The sequence below is a fragment of the Pelodiscus sinensis genome, unplaced genomic scaffold (assembly GCF_049634645.1).
Source record: "Pelodiscus sinensis isolate JC-2024 unplaced genomic scaffold, ASM4963464v1 ctg53, whole genome shotgun sequence".
NCBI lineage: Eukaryota > Metazoa > Chordata > Testudines > Trionychidae > Pelodiscus > Pelodiscus sinensis.
In genome coordinates this window covers 287034-309314 of record NW_027465900.1, presented here as the reverse complement: position 1 = coordinate 309314, position 22281 = coordinate 287034, and the positions used below count along the sequence as shown (strand labels likewise).

Here is a 22281-nt window from a genome sequence, read left to right as displayed (position 1 = left end):
GGACTACTTGTATGAGACATAAGAACGGCCAGACTGGATCAGACCAACGGTCCATCTCGTGCAGTGTCCTATCTGCCCACAGTGGCCAATGCCAGGTGCCCCAGAGGGAGGGATCACAACAGGTAATCCTCACGTGATTCCTCCCCTGTCTCCCACCTCCAGAGAAACAGAGACCAGTGACACCATTCCTACCCATCCTGGCTAACAGCCATTGATGGACCTAACCTCCATGAATCTATCCAGCTCTGTTTGAACCCTGTTAAAGTCCTAGCCTTCACCACATCCTCTGGCAAGGAGTTCCACAGGTTGACTGTGCACTGAGTGAAGAAAAGCTTCCTTTGGTTTGTTTTAAACCTGCTGCCTATTCATTTCATTTGGTGACCCCTAGTTCTTATATTGTGGGAATAAGGAAATAACTTTTCCTTATTCACTTTTTCACATACCAGTCATTATTTTATAGACCCTCTATCATATTCCCCCCTTAGTCTCCTCTTTTTTAAGCTGAAAAGTCCAAGTCTTTTTAATCTCTTCATATGGGACCCGTTCCAAACCCCTCATTTTTGTTGCCCTTTCCTGAACCTTTTCCAATGCCAATAGATCTTTTTTGAGATGAGATAAATGAGACCTAAATGTTTTCATTTCAAGGAGACCCAAGACGATATGTAGCTGATGGGCCCTCCCTAATGCTGCAAGGGGGCATTTTCTAGCTGTGCATTAGTGGCATTTCAATGAATTGCCACATTTCCTCATACCGTTGCATCAGTTGGGGCAGGTATAGAAATTATTTGTATTGCAATAATTCCTCCCAGAATAGCCCCATTTAAGTTGTGCATGAAAATCTAATAGGTGAGCATTCCCATACGGCCAAAATGACACAGGGTACGTATGTGCAGTGGTCAAGTTCTGCCCAGGTACCCGAATGTAAAGCTGCAAGACACCATCTGAATTCAGTGGAATCACTCCAGATTTCTTCTCCCTGTTGCCATCCCCCCAACAAAACTATTTAGACCCAAGTTCATGCAAAACAGAGCCTGGAGTCTCATTCTTTGCCCACCCCTGAGCTCCGCTGACTTCATGGGAAGTTTTGGGAGCAGACCAATCGTTTGTATTCTGTGTGAAGGATGCTTTGAAAACAACCTACAGGTTGAACCTCTCTAAACCGGGACTCTCTAGTCTGGCAACATCCGTGGAGCTGCAGTGGCCATGAGGCTGGTGGCAGAAAAGCCAGTGGCCAGGAGCCCAGCTGGCAGCCAAGTGCCCAGCCCAGGGAGCTTGGAAGTGGGAGGCCAGTGGCCCCGGTGGCTGGCCAGCAGCAGAAGGGCCAGTATTGACCTTGGCACCTATGGGACCTGACAGGCTCTGAAGCAGGGAGTTTGCCAGACCAGGGAGGTCCAACCTGTGCTATACTATGTGCCAGGCTAGGGTTACTTTGTCTTGCTATAAAAATCAACATTTAAAAGTTACTATGCAGTATTTTCTACTCCGGAAAGATGGTTTGTAAGCCAGAAGGACATTCTTGGACCGGTTAGTGAAAAGCAGCCCCAGCCCCACGGCCCCTCTACCCTGGGTGCGTTAATTAGGCTTTATTTACATTCACCAAATAGCATCACCGCCCCCCGGGCCCAGACAACTCGCCAGCATGCAGGGCATTGCCAGGGTGCTTCCATTAGGGGGAGAAAGCGATTCTACCAATCGGTATTTCTTTGTTCAGTCTTGTTCCTTTACAAAGAAGGCTTTATGCAAGGGCTCTGTTCCCTGAACACAGCGGGGACAAGCAGCAGCGGACAGGTGCCTTTCCAGGCAGGCCTGGCCCCAAAGAAGCTGTCTCTAAGCTTTGTGCCAGAGCTACGCTCCTGCTTCTAACGCCCCCTGCCCCATCCGTGAAACAAAGTCCCTAGCACAGAGGTTCTCAGCCAGGGATGGGTCCACCGAGGTCTTCCAAGGGTATAACTCATGTCGATATTTGCTTCATTTGACACACCAAGCACTAAGTCCACACAAACTCAAATTTCACACAGTGACTTGTCCTGATGTTTCAGTGTCAAGAGCAGCAGAGACAAGATATTTATCCCAATTGACCTTTTTAATGACATGGTGCAAACATGAAAGCAAGCAATTGGTCAGTCACAACAGTGTCACAGCACACGCTCTGTCTACTTTGTAACAAACCAGTTTTGCAAGGTGATACTTGGGGCAGACAAGACAAAGACTCCCCAAAGGGTCCAGTATGCTGGAAACTTTCAGCGCCCCTCCCAATGTTTGATCTAGTCCCAGCAAAACCTTCCAGATTGCCTGACTGCTCAGGTTTCATTACACAGTCCAGTACCTTGGGCAGCAAGTTCTACTGTACCCAGCGTCCACTCCATAAATCCTAGAATCCTAGCACACTAGATCCGGCAGGGACCGTGAGAGGTCATCGAGTCCAGTCCCCTGCCCTCATGGCAGTACCCAGCACCATCTAGACCATCCCTGACAGGTGTCTGTCCCACCTGCTCTTAAATATCCCAGGGATGGAGAGTCCACAACCTCCCTGGGCAATTTATTCCAGGGTTTAACCACCCTGACAGGCAGGAAGCTTTTCCTAATGTCCAACCTAAACCTCCCTTGCTGCAGTTTAAGCCCAGCTTTAAATGGCTTTAATTGTTCCTATTTGCTCTGACAAGAGGGGCTGTTAACACATCCATCAGTTTGAGCCAGGTCTGTGATTCACGGAATAATGGACGACCTGCCTGAGGGCAGCCATTAGCACATTTCAGTCTAACAATAGATGTGAAATTTAGACACTAAAATGAGCATTTTATCCCTAGTATGTTTAATTATTTTATCTTGATTTACTTGCCAGGGTCTGGAAAGCAGGGAGGCCAAAGGCAGGAGTGAGCCTATATTGCCCAGAAGGCTGGAAGAGTAACAGGACACACATAGGAAGCAGCAGCAGAGGAAAGGGACGGTACTAGTGTCTTGCATTAGCACTGTGTGAGCAAGAGGGAGAAGGCTGAAAGAAAGAGCCCTCAAATCAATATCTACAGAGGCATAAGCTGGCGAGGACTGAGAGAGCCGCGCCAGAACAAAGTGATTCTGCACGCTGGTGGCAGGAGAGTGCAGCAGATAGAAGCACGTCGGTGAACAACGGCTGACTTCGAATTGCCATGCAAGCTTGATACAAGAGAACGCACTGGCTCTCTCGCACCAGGGCAGCGGTGTCATTCCTCTGAGAACGTTCGATAAGGAATTACTCTTCTAAATTCTTCCACAAAAACGAAAAACAGAGCGTGGCAGAATTGGCAGCATCTCCTAGCGCCTTGACTGCCCCGCTTCACGGTGTCGATCCAAAGCCCACTGAAGGGTTTCAGCGCCAGCCCCATGTGCCGAAGCAGGAGAAGCGGAATTTGAGCTTTTGGAGAACACAGCTGGAGACATCATGTTCTAGACGAGTATTTCTCAACCAATATCCTCAGAGACACTCGAGAGAAGTCTGGGGGGTACGTCACAACTGACATTTGGAGAAAACTGAATTTTTGTTTTAAGTTTTACAGAGTTTTATTATTTTTATACCCAAAAATTTCATCGCCCGCCCAGCTACGATTAAGTTGTTTAAACAAATGTGTTGCAATGGTAGAAAAAAATGGTGTATCTGAAAACTGTAGGTACTGGGGGTGCTTATAATTTTTTTTAAGAGGGGATACTTTATTTAAAAAAAAAAAAAAAAAGGTTGAGAAATACTGGTCTATTCTATATTGATTCTTCTGCCATGCTCATCACCAGCCTGAGCTCTGCCCCTTCCCAGCATGGGCACATCCCATATTTGGAAACCCAGCTCCGCGGAGGAATGTATACGCCAGTTTAAACATGCGTGACATCAGTACGTGGGAAAGTTGGTCCAGAGGGGGAACTGGCTGTGGGCTAAAGGCATGTGCAGCTAAGAATTCCTACATAGCTGCCTTGACGCTGAACGCCTAGGGAATCTAGAAAGCAGCTGAAGGAAACCGAGATCATCATCCAGGTTCACAGGGAACAGATGCATCAAACTAAAGCAATGAAATAAAAGGTTAATGGTCCGATCTACCCATCAACGTGAGGACTTGCTGAGTCCATTTAAATCATTGGTAAAGTTCCATTAACTCGAGGCTGCCTGCCTAGCCCTGACTCAGGCCACCACACTGCCGAGCTCCCAGAAGGAGGAGTGCTGGAGAATACCATACAGCAGTGGTGGGCAACCTGCGGCCGTTGGGTCCTAGGTGTGGCCCAGGAGACACTTTGTGCAAGGTGCGTGCCGACTGCCTGCAACACTGACCGAGCCGTGTGCACTCTCTGCGTCCAGTCACAGTGCTGCCACAACTCACATCCCAGGGAGCTGTACTAACCGCGCATGCGTACCTATCCCTTGGGTCCAACAGGCCTGTGGCCACTGAGAGGAAGGAGGCTACTCACTAGCCTAGGCTGCCAGTGCTGCTGTACAGGCATTTTCTGTGCTAAAATACTCAGGCACAGGATTCGGGGCCGGGCAGGGGGTGTTAATGGAACGACCAGGTTAGGGCCCAATCGTGTAAGAGTTTGAGGAATTAACCCTTTACCTTGCACGTCCCTTGCTACTCTGGCGTACGCCGTTTCATTACAAATACTCAGGGGAAAACTGGGGGGAAGTTCCGTGTCCGATTGTCTCAGCCCCATGGGTTGTGGGGGCAGAAGTGGAAGTTGTGAGGACGTGTGTGTGTTCGTGTGGCTCTAGGCTAAGAGTGTCTGACTGGCCTCAGTTGCAGCTGACACGGAATCGCTAAATACAAGCCAGCCCGACTGGGTGCGTGTCACGTGCTCCCTGCGGAGGAGTCCCAGGAAGGGTTATTCCCGGCAGGATGCTTTCAGAAGTGCACATTGTCGGTGCCTGGAGGAGGCTGCCCAACAGCCACAGGGTGCCCGAGATCATCGGGAGCGCCACCGGTTTTCCTTGGTGGACACCGGAAAGTATCACGTGGAAATGTGGGACCAAGCGCCCACAGGGTGAATTGCCGTTGAGCCGGCTCGATGCAGCGAGGAGCTGAAATCCAGAGTCCTGGGCTGTGTCCCTCAAGTGACCCGCAGTCCGCAATTGCGCCACTTACCCATCTGCACAGCAGGGTAACGAAGGCCACATGTCCTGGCTTCCCACGCTCACTGAGAGAATCCAGGACTGTCGGCCACTGGGGAGTTTTGCCAGCAGGCTGCAGCAGCCAGCAAGTGACCCTGCTTTGCTGACAGCCCTGCGCGCTGGCATCGTAGCCCTCGCAAAGCCCAGATTAGGGTGGGGAGCAGGGATGGCTGCAGCCAGCGGAGTCACGACTGCCAGGATTCCTCTGGGAAAGCAGCAGTGTCATGCATTGCGAGGGAGGCTGCTCACAACTGCAGGTATGCCCGGAGGACCAGACAGGCTAGTGGTTAAGGGGGAGGCTGACCAGTTGAAGGTAAGGCTTATCCATCACCGTTTCCAGTGGGAGCTGGAGCAACCCCACACCCACCGCTGGCAGGGGGCTGCTCCAGCCCCACAGGGCCTGCCACAGATGGAGGGGTTGTCTAGCCCTCCCCGTGAAACCCCACTCACGGCAAGCCCGGCTCCGGTGCACTGTGGGGAGCGGTCCCCTGCCAACCCCATTTAACCAGCTACCTAATTAAATGGGATTTGACGTCCCCACTGGGGACATTTAAACTGCCTGGAGCCCACCGCTGACTATCTCTGCAAAGTCTGCTCCTCGCTTCCCGCTGTGTGCGTGCAAGTGCAGCGGTGCCAATAGACACCGTGCAGACGAAGGGGAAACGCTCCGAAAACGCAGAACTCAGGCCCGGGTCAGCCGGCTTCGCTGGTTCGTTAGCGAGTCGGATTCCTTCTAGCCGTCTAGCTCAGCTTGCTGCAGCGCTTAGCGTTGGGCTGCTTCTCACATGGAAAATAGCCACAAATGTCATTAAAAAGGAGGGATTGGTTATTTGTCAAGTCAGAAAGTGGCTTCAAATCGCAGCCCCACTAAACCCCACCTCCGCTCTATTGCACGGGTGTAAACCACCTGAAGCTGGTCTAGAGTCACACGGGAGAAGCACCGCAAGGTTCATTCCTAAACACCAAGGCTAGGTCTACATTGCCCCCGTTTTGCACAACAAATATGCAAATGAGGCGAAGCGTGGAATATTGCCGCGCCTCATTTGCATAATTCATGAGGCTCCGTTTTTGCTTCCCCTGCAGGCTGGTAACTCAGGAGACATTCCAGTGCTGCCCAGCTGATTTGCAGAGCTAGGTTTGTGATTCTACTAGTGGTGCACATTCACACATGCCTCGGTGCACATAACGTTATTTTGTGTCTATGCGAAGCACTTATCAAGCCCCTCCCCCAGGGGTGGTGGCTGTGCCCGTATTTCATTCTGGGAGGTGGCACCCAAAGACCGTGGCCCGAGTGAATTCCACGTGCCAGCTCTGTCCCCCACATAACCCTTCGGCGGCAGGCAGCAGTGCCAGGTGGAAGCGGGAGGAATAGGGGTTCGGCACCAACAGGGTAGCCAGAGCCAGGCTCATTAAGGGGTCTAAGTGCCCAGACAGAACACTCGACCTGAGGTGTCTGTAATGGGAAGCCAAGACAGAGATAGGGAGTATTTATTTCAAGAAACTCCTTCCCTGTTCTAGCCCCCAAGCCGTAAAATCGAGTAGCACTGATTTGCAAGCATTGGATTGAAGCTTCTATCTGGGGCCCACCATCTGAAAGATCTGCTCACCTCCTCGGAAAGCACAAGGCTTATCATTAAGGGTACAATTTGGTCACAGAGGTCATGGAGTCTGCAAGTTCTTGGGCTCTGGCTACAGCCCCTAGAGGGGAGGCAAGGGCTCCAACCTCAGCCCCTCCGTGACCGTTCCCTGGTTTGGCACGTTTGCCCCAACTGCTCCATGAAACCCGTGTCCACCCTACTGACACTAGCAGTCTGTGAAGCAGAGAGGATGCTGTGCCTGTTGCCAAAAAGCGCCTGGCAGGAGCAGAAGGGGATCCGAGAGACCATGAGCAAAAGCGATCAGAGGCGCCTCCTAGAACTGTTGATGCACCTGGCGCATCACTGTCATTGTAGCGCCTTCCCTCACGCCCTGGCCACAGCGCGCCTGCCCAGCAACGTGCCGCGCTCCGCACAGAGAAGCAGGCAGTGTCACAGAACCATAGAACTGGAAGAGACCTCAGAAGGTCATCAAGTCCAGCCCCCTGCTCTAGGCAGGACCAATCCCAACTAACTAGTGTCGACACTACCCAGCACGCTCACTAGAAGTGCCCAACGTCTCTCGCACCCTTTGCTCTCTCTGCAGCCACACTCCAGGATTCATGCGGGGATAGGGTCTGCTCCCACTCCCACCTCTAGAGCAGCATGGTAAGAAATAGGTTCATGGGAAAGATGGTCAAGCATTTTGTCCTTGCGAGCTCACACAGGCCCTGCTGCCTGGCTTGGCCACACACACTGAGCGCTGGAGATGCAAACAGTCCCAGGCCAGCCACTCTCATCCTCTGTGCCTGTCCAAAATGCACGTGTTCTGGGAACCCAGAGCCAGAGTTCCCGCAGGGCCACTGGAGGAGTTGCGAGGACCAGGGACAGTGAGAAACAGATTGCAGTAACGACTGTAGGGCCCACAAGCATTCCTTGGCGAGAATGGAAACTGGCTTAGGGAGCTCTCTACTGCCACATTCGCGGGGGGAAAGTGACACTAATAGAAACAGTTGGGGAAAGAAAATGAGGCCATCTGGTTCCACATGAAACCATTGCATACTTGTGCAGTTAAGTGTCTATGAATTCCCAGGACACGTAGCTTATGTGCTCATTTATTTACCTATTTAGTCACTTGAATAATTGGTGGCCTGCGTGACCAGGTTCAGATTTGTTGTTTGTTTTGCTCTTCGGTTTTTTAAATAACGAATATTGAATTTTGCTATTGCTAGGCCGTTTTCACAGGCTGCGTGTATTTATACACGTGCAAATATCAGTGCAATACAAGTCAAGTTAACGTCAGCCCTGTTGAGCCAAGCACTGTGACATTTGCCACAGAACCATGGGGGCACGCGAGCACAGCCCAGTGTCCGGTTGGGAAGTTCTCGCAGACCGAGTCGGGGAGTGAAGGTCACATGATGGCAGTGCAGGTCGGGGTCCACACGAGAGGGAGCTTCTGGGTCAGGGAAGCAGCTGGGACATTGGCTTGGCAGGAGAGAGCTGCAGGGCACAGGAGAAGGGGGGCAGTGGAGAGGGACTCAGGAGTCTCTAAAGATTGCGTGCATGGAGGTGACTCTGGGTTGCCACGTAGAACACAGAGAAATCAGAAGGGACTGATTCCGGGCTGCGGGCAGCTGTGCCAGCTCCATCAGGGAGAGCGGGTGTCAACACCTGAACACCCCAGGGACTGAAGGAGCGACCGGGCCTTGCCCCCACTGCAGGCCGTGGGCAGAGGTTCCATCTCAAAAGGCCGCGTTTGTCTCATTTCCCCACTTCCATTTTCACATGCAAGCGTGTGAGAGGAATTCTGATGAGGCAGGTAGAGTCAGGCTCTTGCTGACAGCCCTGGGAGACGGAATTAGAGAATGAACTGGCCACCCTGGCATACGCGGAGCCAGCACTAGAGGTAGGCAAGCCAGTCTCCAGTCAGTCAACAATTTTCCGTGCCGGCAGTTAAACCCTTCCAACTCCGCGCTGCTAATGGCCTCTCTTTCAGCAGGAGTGTCATGCTCTAAAGAACTTTGCTTTGGGAGCTAATAAAAGAACTGCAGCGGAACCTTTTCCTGTGGTTTTACATCCAAAAACGTACGGGCTTTATTCCAAGCTTTCTAACATAAGCCCAGCACTTAACCAGCAATCGCCCAGAAGCCCAATGCAGGGATGCAATCCTTCGGGTGCACGGAGCCTGTGGACACCCAGGGGTTAAACACAACTGGCAAGCAATGCGACTGCTGAGAAGTGCTATTCTATGCAATGACCAGCACAGGAGTTAACCTAGTGAGACACAGTCCGTTGAGAACTGAACCGACCTCCACCAACATTCGAGGGAATGGCAGGCCCAGGTTCCAGCCTCTTCATGAACCTCTCAGCTAAGGCACATGTCACGTAAAGAGCCAAACTGGGCTCTGGAGTCTGACTGTTCTGCACTGCGCACAGGAAGTCAATGTTGTTCGTTACTTGCCTGGTTTATATTCGGGGGGTGGAGGGGCGAGAGGCTAAGTAGAATCGCCTGTTATTAAAGTTGCCCGGCACTCCCCCCTATGGGGCCTGTTTTCAGTTGCTTATAACTTTGCCAAACTTGAGCTCTTTGGACTGAGTTCTCCCTGCTGGGTGAATTATTATTTGTTATTATTACTTGAAATTTCAGTCAAAATGCATTAGCCATTTCCAAGAACCAGGCTCAGAGCAGAAGAGCAAATGATCCCAAGTAAACATATTGGAGCAGGGATTTGATGTGCCTGAAAGACTTGCCATCTGAAAGACAATCTGCCCCAGCATGGCAGAGAGAGAATCCCAGTTCACACATGCTCAGTAGAAACTTCTTCCATTGTAGGACTCCCATTCCCAAAGAACTCCCTCCAGCTGAGCTCAAGGGAATGTCTCGTGAGGAGAAGTTCATTTCTACAACCGTTTCCTCAGTTCTCACTCAACCTTCTCCTCGTTAAGAAGTCAGCCGTGCGCATGGTGAAGGGTTACCCCGTCCATTGCCGAGGGAAAAAGGCAGCGGCAACCTCAAAAGAGAGGAGGCCAAAGAGCCGACAATCCCCTTCCCAACTCCCCATCACCACCACCCTCATCTTGACCAACAGCCCACCAGCAGAAGCGCTCGCGCCCTGCGAGGGGTGTGGCAAAACCAAACAGAAATGCCCGAGGAGACGCAGCAGGACGGTGAGTTGACTTGTTGTGGGAGGCAGGGAACAAGTCATCATACACTTAGCCCTTCCCATTTCCACCCCCCTCCCACTTAGCAGTAACCACAATTCACCTCCCATGCCTCTTCCATCTGCTCTCCCTATCAGCCTACCAAGGCACTCTGCCAAGCACCAGAGCTCCCCCCTCCCGCCGGTCCTCAGCCACCTCTACGCTGCTCTCTCTTCTTATCGACTGGCACCAACCTCCTGCAAGAGCCTCTCTGGGATCCATGCTGGGTCCTTTTCACCTCAGCCTCCCTGTTGCTGCTTCCCAGCCAAATGGAGAAGTTCGGAGCCAGCGCTGGTAGGTCACTTTGCCCTGGTCTACGCTAGGGAGTGATTTCAAAATAAGCGGAGTGTCCACAGCACCAAGCCTGTTATTTTGCGATCTGTACTCCTGCTTTCTTCAGGGAACAACGCTCATTTCAAAATCGTTATTTCAAAATAGCGGTGGTGTGGACACTCCGCTGCGGCAGTTCCAAAATAACTACTCCCCAGAGTCATCCGAAGTAATTACTCCCCAGGGCTTCCTGGGGCTCTAACTTGAGGTAGGGCGTCCACAATAACGGAGCCTGCCTCAGATGAATTTTGAGGCTGTCCCATAGTGGGGACATGCTAGTTCAGTTTTGTTATTTCAGGAGTTATTAAATTGACTTTAGTTGCTTTGAAATAGTTTCCTAGTGTAGATGCTCCATTGGGAGCAGAGACCAGAAGAGAAGGTCACTTCTCAGCAACCCAAATCGTTCACTCCTTAGCAACCAAATGATTCCCACAAACCCTTGGATCTGGCCAGTGACCTAGTGAAACCCATGCAAGGATTAGCTAATCCCTGAAGGGCCCAATGACTCATCCAATGCCATGAAGCACTTGTTACTGTGGAAGGCTCCCTTTTCCTCAACGTGCCACCAATCCTCCACAGCTCGGAACCAGTTACAGCCAGAAATATGGGATTATGAGGGGAACTGTGCAAGCACAAAATCCTTCGCTGTCATCCCAAACCATGGGACTGTCAACCTGTCTCAAGTCATGCAGCCCAGCATTTAATTTAGATTTCACTAGTCAGACGTAAGAGACAAACGGAGAGAGTTCTACTGTCATTGGAGTTGGCACTCCCAGGTTTGTTCTTTGTCCTCAGCCATACATGGAACTCGGTCTGTGAGCTATCGGGATTAGTACTCAGAAAGGAGCTAAATCTTTCCACACCAGACTGCCAGTCTTTCCCTACGTGCTCTGCTGCTAATGCAGCCCTGGATATACGTACAGGTTGTATTTCAATATTACCAGCCCAAATATCTCCCTCCCTCTTCCTCTTGAAGAGAGAAAATAAAATATTAACAGGTAGACGCACAACATATTAAAATGCCCAGAAGCAAATTTCAAGACTGCGCACCACTAAAACTATCACTGGTTTTGCATCCATGACGACAGGTTGTATGCTATGCTGTCGAGTTGTAAAGGAACGGCAGGATTTCAGGATTTTCTGCAAGGACCCTTTTGCTTTGTTGATTACTGCCTCCCCCCCCCCTTCCTCTTCCCAGTGTTTTTAGCCTCATATTTGGCTTAAAAAAAATAAAAGCCAACACACAGAATTCCAATTATTCTGAAGTGACACTAAGTAATTCAAAACCAGTGACCAAAGTAACAGAGAACTAAGAGAATATTTAGACTTAAAATGCATAGAACTCAGTCACCAAGACCTCTCTGCAATTCTGTTGTGATATTTGCAGTTTTTGAACCAACTGTATGAAATAGAGATATTACAAATGCTTACGTAGCACTGAACAGAATAAGTGACTTCTTAGCCGTGACCTAGCAAGACACTCGGGGTGTCTGTTGCAGATTGTGGGGTTGAGGACTTGATGAAATGTTAGCTGAGAGATGATCCTCAGGTTTAAGCAGCAGCAACGTATCCTTTAAAAAATTATCTTCCTGTTGCGTGTGATTTCACCCTCCCCCTGCTGTGTCAATAAGGACATATTCACCCTCTTAGCTGCTCACATTTAGACGGGGCCTGCTCACTGCTCTAGCCCTCTGTGCTGTCCCTTTGCCTTTGGGTTCCTCACCTTGCTTCCAACTGTAGTTTGATGCTCTTCCCTCACAAAACAATTTCTGCATCATGATGTTGTGTTGTAAGGCACATGTGGTTCCCTGTGGCTGACACTGTAGCTAAGAAAAATAACGGCCTGTGGTTGTTGCATGGTGAGGCTATTCTAGCAGCGCAGATTTAGAGAGTTTCTTTGGAAGAAAGCGCACGTTTCGAATCCGAGTATGTGGTGGCCAGATGGGACAATTGTGAGATCATCTCACCTGACCCCAGAACATCCCAGAGTAGTTCCGGTTTGCACATAGGCCATCCGGTAGGATTTTATTTGCGTAAATACACACACACACACACACACACACACACACACACACACACACTCAATAGAACAATACATGAAGCACAAATATAATGTATACATTGCATTTTATATTTATAACATGAAATGAGTGAGAATACGTAGCCTTATCATGAACACTGACTTAGCCAATTAATGCACCTGAACAGCGATTTGATTTGCAGAGGTCCTGAGCACCCACCCGGTCTCATTGGCCTTCATCAGGTCAGATGCACCTGGGTGGAGCCATTCTTGTCTCTAAAGCAAGGAAACCAAGACCTCTCCCTAAGGTTTCTCTCCAGCCAAACTGTTTCTAGGGATCCCTGCAGCGTGGAAGCTGTGATCAAGAAGACAAGCGCCCGAAATGACAGTTGACACCAGGAAGTGAAGAAATCCCTCGTCCAGATGGAATGTCACCTGGGAGGGAATTGCCCAAATTAGAACTTGGCTGGGACATTTAGGAGATTTTTAATGACCGTAGCTGTTCAAGAGTTTAATGATTATGTCGGATCAAAAAGGGAAGCCGCCGGTGTCACCATGATGTCCAGAGTCTAAACGAATGGCACCAGCCTGCCAGTGTCTTTGCACACCAGCAGGAAAACAACTGCTTGTGCCCCGATGGCAGGCTACAAGTGAGGCTACCGTCCTGACTGACAGCCGCATGGCCAATCCCACTGTTGAACCACATTTGCTGGAACGCCCTTTGGGCAGCCCAACTTACGGCATATGCACACAGCAGCACGTGCAAAGTAAGGTAAATGCTACCGAGCAACCCCTCCAAAATGTGCTGTGAACTCTTCAGTTCCGCTCCACCTCAAATTGAGCATTTCCACGTGGAGGCGTGCTTGGCACTGGAGTGCAGCCGAGGCGCGTGGGGAAGTGAACCCTTCGCATACACAAATACCAGGCGTTTTAAGGTTCAACGGGCCATTTTGCTAGTTTGAAATACACGCGCAGAACTCCAGCCACCCCACCAAACCCATTTCCAGGTGAGCAATGCGTGACCTGGGAGGACCGAATTCTGCTCCTGTTGCTGCAGAGCACAGCCCGGCTCTTCAGAACGACGGGACAAGAGCTAATGGCGCCCAGTGGGTAGGTCAGGGTTAAACTACTGCCCCACGGTCTGTCCCACGGTCTGTTGGCTGCCCCACGGTCTGTCCCATGGTCTGTTGGCTGCCCCACGGTCTGTCCTGCTGGTGAGTTACACAAGCCACCCCAGACCAAGCTATTGAGGAGGAGATCAGGAATTTGACCTCCAGGCTTATCAGTTATTTTCAGCTGATGTGCTGGTGATGTGCAGAGCATGAGAAAGACACTTTTGCGTTAGCTCTGACGTACACGGGGCTGGCTGGACATTAAAGGGGAGTGAACGCCGATACTCCAGGGGAGGGTGGCAGTCACAGATGGCCCATCAGTCCCTCGCTTCTGGGGGTCCCCTCGGCAGCTGCCTCAACCAGCCTAGGATAGTTTTCAGAGAGACACAGGTTTTTTTCTACTATTGCAACACATTTATTTAAACAACTTAATTGTAGCCAGGCGGATGATGAAATTTTTGGGTGTAAAAATATAAAAATAATAAAGCGCTGTAAAACTTAACACAAAAATTCCGTTTTCTCCAAGTTTCAGTTGTGTTGACATGCCCCCCAGACTTCTCTCGAGTACCCCTAAGGGTACTCATACCCCTGGTTGAGAGACACTGGCTTATGACATAGGCACCCAGCAACCATCCTTCCATACTGCCAACTATCTCAAACTTCAGAGTGAAGGGTGAACCAGTCCAGAAATGTGTTTGCTGATGATGTTTTAAAGAAAGTCACCAGCAAACTGGTGAAAGTCACTTAAGCACTTGCATTCAGAGACTGGTGAAGTGATTATCTCACTTTTCACAGCAGTAGCTCTGCAGGTGTAGAAAGAATATTTTCTTCGTGTGGACTACTTCATTCCAAATTGAGAAATCGGTTTGGGATCTGAACAAGCAGGAAAGTTTGTTTTTCTTTCCCAGATTTTGAACAAACAGAAGAATGACAGAGAAGACAACTGAGTTAGCTGCAGAAGTTAATATTTTAAGTTTTTCATATTGGACTGCCTGACACTTTAATTTGGCTGTTTAACTATTTTAGTTAAAAAAAACAAGCCTGGTTTTTAAAAAAACTTGACTGTTTAACTGAATTCAGATGCCTGTTTTGTTAAAATATTATATGGTTTCTACTGAAGAGGAAAAAATCCAGAATACATAATGTTGTTTCAGTTAAAAAAAAAAACCACGATGTAAATGTCTATTTGATGATCTCCTCCTAATGCAACATGGCAAGAAAATCCTTCAAATATTAATGATTAATCAGTTGAAGTGGAGATATTTATGAAGTCCTGGGTAGGTGAACTATCTGCTTCAATTACCTTGGGTAAATGAAATAACCAAACAATCATTTATTTTCTAATATAGCTGTAAAACAAATCTGAAAAATTTTCAAAATAAGTCAGTTTAAAAATGTGTCGTGTGCACCTTCTAAAAATGAAACCTACATCACTGATTTGTGAAGAATGTGTCTTAAGGCTATAACAAGAATGCACTTTTATGTAGAAAACCATGATTCAACTGAGTCTTCCTGACGTGATTTAAATCAAATCCACCGTGTTTAAAACCATTAAAAAAAAATCTCATGCCTTATATTTCTAATTTTACACCCAAGAATGACATATGCACACAAATGATATATACAGAACCAGCAGATCATAACATTTAAATCGATAGGTTACAGGAGGTATTTTGGCCAAAGCATCTCTGAGTTATGCATATTTATATTCATAAGCTGGTTTCATAAGGTATGTGGGTCACAATGTCTATTTCTTGAAAACTCGTATTTAGCAAGTGGGAACCCAGGTTACTAACTTAACATTGTTCTGAAGTCACAACACACAAAGATGCTTCTTTTTAGAAATGTTCCTGCTACCCAGATTTGCAACATGGCTCAGTGTCGCCTTGAAATTCACTCCTGCAATTTCTAAGCTATTTTCTACATCCTACTTGACACTTGCGGCTCTGCCATCCAAACACGGGGACAGAAGATACTTCCTGCTGGCAAGGGAAGCGGCTGCGCGCATGTGTGGCCAGACAGCCCGCCTCCATCACATCCATCTTATTTGCCTCTCTGAAGCATACAGGGCAGAGAAGGAGCAGTAAAATCAGCATAGTCTATGCTGGCTCATCTGATCCTCAGAAGCTGAAACATAGATATGAGAAGAGAGCGATTAAGGCAATAAGCTGGCCTTGAGGCTGCGAGAACTGCCACCGGCTGGCACCTATGTTGATTCAAACACACACACAGTCCCTGGAAGAGGAATTTCCCACTGAGAAAAGAATCCCCAGTAATTCCAATTTAGTTATCTCTCTTACAAGTGTAAATTAAGTTCACAACTCCCTTGTAAGAACTGGTCTCACAGCAGACAGACCAGCCCCATTTGGCATGACAGACAAGAAAGAGAAATACGTGACCCCATAAGTATATAAGATAGGTCCAGCACACACTCACTTTGAGTGTCATTCTACCCTCTACCTGCTGGTCGGGTTAGGTGTTTGACCTCCCGAGGCTCTATGGGGACGCCCACCTCGTATTTTCGTCTTTCCTAGGAATTGAGGGACCGGCCCGGGCCTGACATGCTGGAGTCGAGATGCACAGAAGGGGGTAAAAATTGTACCTGGATGTGGTCCTCTGTCTTAAGTGTACACATAGAAAGAGTAAGCTGTTACTTGGTACCATTATTTCTATTTTTCTATCTTTATCTTCTTTGTAACCATTTTAAGATCTATATTTTGCTAGTAGTTAAGAAATAGAACAATAGCCATTGCAACCATATGATTTATAAGCTTCCTCAAATAAACCTGTAACTGTTTAAGTTTTAACCTGACTTCTTCAGTTGCCGTAATAGAACCAAGCACAATTTAAAAGAACTTCAGCCAGTCTTAAGGGACAGATATAGGGAGCCCTGACCGTTGGCTGACAGCATGCTACAACATAGCCCCACATGAAATATTCCCATCCTTGGACTCATCTTCTCCCTTCAGTTTCCTCATGATAGTTTCCATTCAGTGCTGTACAAGTGTTCTTGTTTCCTCAATCTCCCCTTAGCACTTCCGAGTTTGAGGGGCTTTGTTTGGTTTTTAAACACGGGATGGGATGGCCATCCAAGTTTAACAATGGCTCTTGCAAAGTTCCGCCATCGTTTTTCTGAGGGCCTTGTGCCGATTTTACACATGCTACTGCATGTTGTTTCTGGCATTCAAATCCCTTTCTCTTTCCTTTAGCAGCTGCCTTGTCTTTTGAAAGGCAAGATTTTCCTCACTTCTCCAGACCCTTATTGCCCTTTCCTTTCATTTGAAATTGCTATTATTGTACCTGCCCATCAGGTTTGGGACTCCCTGGTCTTCCATTCACTCCAGGAGGAGAGGAACGGTCCACCGCAAACCCTCCCAGCCTGCCACCAGACTCTCTCAGTTCCTTGGCCCTGACCGAGGGCCAAATGCTGTTCCAGTCGCTCTTGGAGGCCCCCTTGGTGACAGGAGCACCCCACGGGGTTCATCTGCGCAGCCCGTGAGAACGAGCGTCCCAGACTGGGTTAGTGGGCTTGGCCTTGCGCTGAGAAGCCAGTGCTGGCGTGGGCCTATCTCCGGTGAGTTCTGTCCTGTGGCAACGAGGCTGTGATTTAAAGTCCATTTGTGTGCAGGGGCCCGCAGGGTGGCATTAGACACAGCAGGCCGCCTTCTGGGAAAGCAGCTAATTTGCATTTGCAGAGGTTGTGGGTCAACAAATCCTTGTGTCTGGAGAATCAGAACTTCTTCGGCAGTGTGCCCCAAGCCCGGAGCCACACGCCGCCAGGGAGACGGGCCCAGGCAGACGTGGGCAAAGCCTGGGGCTACTGAGCGCTATGCAGAGTGACAGAGACACGCCAGCAGAGCGAGCGAGAGCAGCAGTGACTGAGGCACAGACAGGGCCAGCCCACATAGGGTTGCCAGATGGTTTACCCAAAAATACCCTACCCCCCCCACCCCCACCCCCTGCAAATAAAAAACCACCAGGGAAAAAATTCTGTGGAGGGGAAAAAAAGGTGGAAGTCCAAAGTTGTTGAGCAAAATATATATATAAAATAATAAAATAAAATAAAAAACAAAACAGCATTAAGACAGCTGGAAGTGCCTGCAGAGTCAGACTAGGGACAGCAAGAGGGGAGAAGTTGAGCACTAAGACCCAGGGAAGGCTTCAGTTCTTTAGGCTTTTTGCTGGCAGCCATTTTGTTTTCTTTGTGGAGCCAGAACGCAGCTTCCCTTTGGAACCAGGAAAGCAGGTGGTTCGGGGGGGAGGGGGAGGGAAGGGAGTGCCAGGGGCTGGCCCCAGTTGCCGAATATGTCGTAGGGTTGCCAGATGTCTGGTATTTTCGCTTCCTGGCTGGGGAAAAAAAACGGAAATTACCGGACATTTTAGGTGTCTGGTATTTTCTGAATTTTCTTTAACCGGACAGGAGGCAAAAATACCGGACTGTCCGGGTCAATACTGGACACCTGGCAACCCTATGCCCACAACATTTTGGCACCTGAGGCGGGGAGCTCAAATGACGCCCCCATACCTCCTTGCTTGGGCCAAAATTTTGAAAGGTGTCTTGTGCCCTCCTTCCTCCAGCACAGCACTCTACCATCTCTGTGCATCTAGAGCAGAGAGGATACATCTGCACCAGCAACAGACACAATTTTCTACACTCTGGGTCCTAGTGGCACCCCTCTTCCTCCCCCCACAATCTGGCACCTGAGGCGGCCGCCTCAGTTTGCCTCATGGTAGGGCCGGCCCTGGGCACAGAGCAAGGAGACATCACAGGCCACTTGCAAGGAGTGCTCTGGGTGAGCACTAAGCAGGACTGGGGCAGAGATGCCCACAAGACAATATCATTTTTCAGTTCAATTCCATCTTTGGAACCCCCCTCGCCAGCCAAGACCCATTTTGGGACCCGCTCCCCCCACCTTTCAGCGGGGGACGAGCAGCCAGGAAATCTGGGGAAAGCAACACACTTGAAATTGTTTCTGGAACAACCCCCTGACGTGACTGGTCGGCAGGGCCAGGGGTCACCCCCTTCCAGCCTAGGGAAGGGCTGGGGCAACCCCCGCTCCAGCCCAGTCCTCACCTCTCCCTGCCCTTGCTCTTCTCCTTCCTACCCTTGCTGCGCCCTTGCCCTGTGAGATCAGCATGTGGCTCCCCTGCCTGACCCCTGTGGATGCAACACCTCCATCCGCTGTCAGCTATCGGAGACCCGTTATGTCTCCGCTCCCTGAAAAACCAAGACACGCTGGCCCCACGAAAAGGACCCAATAAATATCCCTGCCAGTTGTAACACTGTAAGTCTGTAACTTACACTCCCTACCTGCAAGACACTGGCGCCGATTGCGAGAGTCCGACTAGACATTGGTGCCATGTGAAATATGGATGTAGCATCATCAGGGGCAGGGCTGAAAGCCAACGACCCCCCAGTGATGCATGCAGAGCTCAATGTGAATTATGCTTTGCTTTCATTCTGCTCAGCTATTATTATAACCGTGTGAACTTGGTTTCCTGAGCGCCCGTCTCCTCCGTGAGATGCTGTGCAGTGGAGGAAAGGATGAGTAAAACGGAACGGAAAACAAACAGTATTCTGAACTCAAGGAGATGAAGTACGGGAAGATGGGGTCAATGTTCTGGCAGTTTGGGTTTTTAAGGCACAAACAAACAAGCTACGAATCCCTGCAGGCCACCTGCCTCAGGAGATGGACAGGAATGCACACAAGGCCAGCATGCCACTTACACACCCTTCCACTTCCTCCCGAATCTCTTGAGCCTTTTAAAGCTAGGGGAGAGACTGGCAAAGATGCCAAGAGGCAGTGAATGGATAAAGAGCCCTCCGCAAAGGCACATGTTTCAGAGGGGCAGCCATGTTAGTCCGTACCAGGAAACACTCACACAACCAGTAGTCCTGAAGCACCGTAGGGACTAACAAAACACATAGACAATGTTCTGAGCTTTCATGGGCACCACCCACCTCTTCAGATCCGTGCCAGTGAGGTGGCCTTGTGCATCACCAGCCCCATGCATACAAAACCACAGCCACTAGGGACTGCTGTCACGTTACTGGATTTTGAGAGGAGCAGCCAGGTCGCTGCTGCACCCATAGGTGGGGGTGTTGGCCCCAGAAAATGGTATAACGGGGTGTTGAATAGAAGCTCACTGTCTGCTAATCCTAGGTACGCTGTTCATGTGTTTGTATAATGTCTGTGTGTGCAATTATAAGCATGTACTTGTATGGATACTGAATAGTTCCCTGCATGTGGTTGAGCATTGGGCGGGGCCCGGCCTATGGACATGCTAATCAGCGAGGCCCTATGGGACAATAGCACTCAATGGGCCAAGGACACACCTAGGCTACGTCTACACTGGCCACAATTTCTGGAAAAGCCATGCAAATCAGGTAAGTCAGGATAGGGAAATCCGCGGGAATTTAAATATCCCCCGCGGATTTAAATAAACATGTCCGCCGCTTTTTTTCCGGCTTGGGAAAAAGCCGGAAAAAAAGCGTCTAGACTGGCGCGATCCTCCGGAATAAAGCCCTTTTCCGGAGGATCTCTTATTCCTACTTTCAAGTAGGGGTCTGTAAGGAGCCCCGAGGTTGAGCAATGCGCCCTGAGCAGATGCCCTCAGCTGTGCCCAGACACGGCCCGGTCTGTCACAACTGCTTCCTCCGGACTGGCCTGCACAGCCATTTAGCGTGTGGCAAGCCAAGCTGGGAGACGTGCACTAAGTGCAGGGTGTCAGCACAGCCCCGCGGGGGCACGGAATCTCTATCCACATCCGCGCCTGTGGAAGCAGATACCGCGGACACAGAGCAGGGACTGCAGACTTGCAGGGCTCGTGCCAGGGGCCAGCCAGCACTGGAAGGTCTGCGGGTACAAATGGGTCCCAGAGCCATCTGTCCCCAGCAGGCCGGGCACCTGGTACGTTCGCACCCTGCTTGCTGCAGCCAAGGCCAGACTGCTGCATGCAGATTACGTCTCCCTAGCTGCCCCAGGAACACTTGCAGAGTCAGTGGCTATTCTGGCTGCGTAAGGGAGAGAATCAGGCACAGAAGCTTACCACGGTTCGTGGTGCGGGACTGCTGCTGGCTATTTGTACTGCGGCCACTGCCAGAGGTTCCAGGCCGGGTCCGGGGCCCAGGAGCCATGCCCAGCCCTGCGTAAGGACAGGCCACGTCCCAAAGAGCCGGCCGCCTTATTTCAGGTGCAACAGGGGAGTGTAACGAAACCCAAAACGGGAGGGGGAGGAGGAGGAGGATGCAAGCAGGTTACAGACCAGGCCTGAGCACAGCTTGCAGCTCTCAGGTCAGTTTTCCTGGCACTTTGGTTTCTTAAGGTAGAAACAAACCATCAGGCTATGAATCCCCGCAGGCCACCTGCCAGGTTATTGCCAGTAGGCCCCAGAGTGGACGTGGCTTCTGGCTTTTATTGCACACACAATGTAGAAACCCACGATGACTGGCAAGCGGATTCCCAGATTCCAGCTGAGACTAGTTTGATCTCATTCGGGGGCTTGTCCGAAAGCAGAGACAGAAAACTCCCCCCTTTCAAAATGAACAATACGCGACGGACAACGTTCACGTCCGTGGCCTAGGGGCTTCGGGAACCCGCGCAGAACGGACCAGGAAAGCAGCCTTCCCTCTTGCAGCGCGTACAAGTTATTAACCCCCCCAAAGATTCAGGGTCCCGCAAACCAAAGCCGTTCCCCTGGCCCGTCACTCAGTGCCTGTCTGCTCCAGGCCCAGCCTGGTCCCTGCCCCCAGCACTCCCAGCCCGACAGGGTCGCCTGCCCCAGCTGGGCCCCGTAACGGAACTGAATCAGCATGCTGCCAGAGCCACTGCTGCTACTGCCCTGGCTTGGCTGCGGCGGTGCCCAGCAATCACCTCCACGTGCTGCCCCACGCTGCCAGTTCCCAGCCATGGCAGGCTGCCTGCATTGCCAGCGGTTACCCCCCTTCCCCTGCGCGTGTCTCTCGCCCCAGATCGGGATCCCCTTGCAGAGGACTCACCTCGGAGCCTGAAGGTGCCAGTAGCTCCGCGGAAGCTGTTGCAGTAGCCAGTGTCCTGGCTGCCCTGGGACTGCTGTAGTAAGCGCGCCTGTGGGGCAGGGTTCCCGCTCCGCTGGGCAGCAGCAGGGCCTCACAGGTGAGCAGTCAGCCAGCCCCTGCAAGGAGCCCTGAGCCTCTGCCTGGGGAGGAGGGAGGGTGATTGATCACCTGTGAAGCTGGGCTGCCCCTCAGTGCAGGGACAGGGCTGTACAGCTGAGCCTTGCTAATCTGGCATCAAGGGCAGAACTTCGGGCACGCAAGGGGGGCAGCAGCCGTGCGCTCCGGGCTGTGGCTGGCTTTTCATCCCGGGCCCCAGATGCTAAGGGAGTGAGGGGACAGTGCCTGCATTCTGTGCCTGCCTGCCACACCTTGCAAGCACTTTCCCCTCCCTCCCTTAGCGGCCGGAAGCCAGCCACATCCCGGAGCACACGTGGCTGCTGCCCCCCTTGCTCGCCTGAAATTCCGCCCTTGTCCGGCACCCTCGGGACATGAGCGGTGCCCGACACAGAGAGTTTGCCGGACCACAGGAGATCAGTGTTGTCTAGCAGCATCGCTGGCACGGCCACTGCTTGCTGGGCTCTGGGAAGACACGGAGGGGTGAATCGGAGCTAAAGAGCAGCCCAGAACAGAGAGCCAGGCCTGGGGGCTGGAAACAAACTTTATGAGATGGTGGGAAGCTTGGCCACCCCCAGGACACATGGACAGGCCCTGGAAGGACACCCACAAATTCAGGGCTGTGCAATTATCTGCCTCTCATTACACACCCGTGACCTGGATGGCCACTTAGCAAGGGTGTGGCCAAGTTTCCCCATGGTCCCATAAGGTTTGTTTCCAGCCCCCAGGCCTGGCTCTCAGTGCTCTGTGCCGTTATTTAGCTCGAATTC

The 22281-nt window shown here is 50.7% G+C and overlaps 1 protein-coding gene across 9 annotated transcripts in view; it reads right to left on the bottom strand.

Annotated features, from left to right (window-relative positions):
* Positions 1-22281, bottom strand: part of LOC102462937 (5-hydroxytryptamine receptor 2A) — a 437076-nt gene that overhangs the window by 301814 nt on the left and 112981 nt on the right. The gene's annotated exons all lie outside the window — the stretch shown is intronic.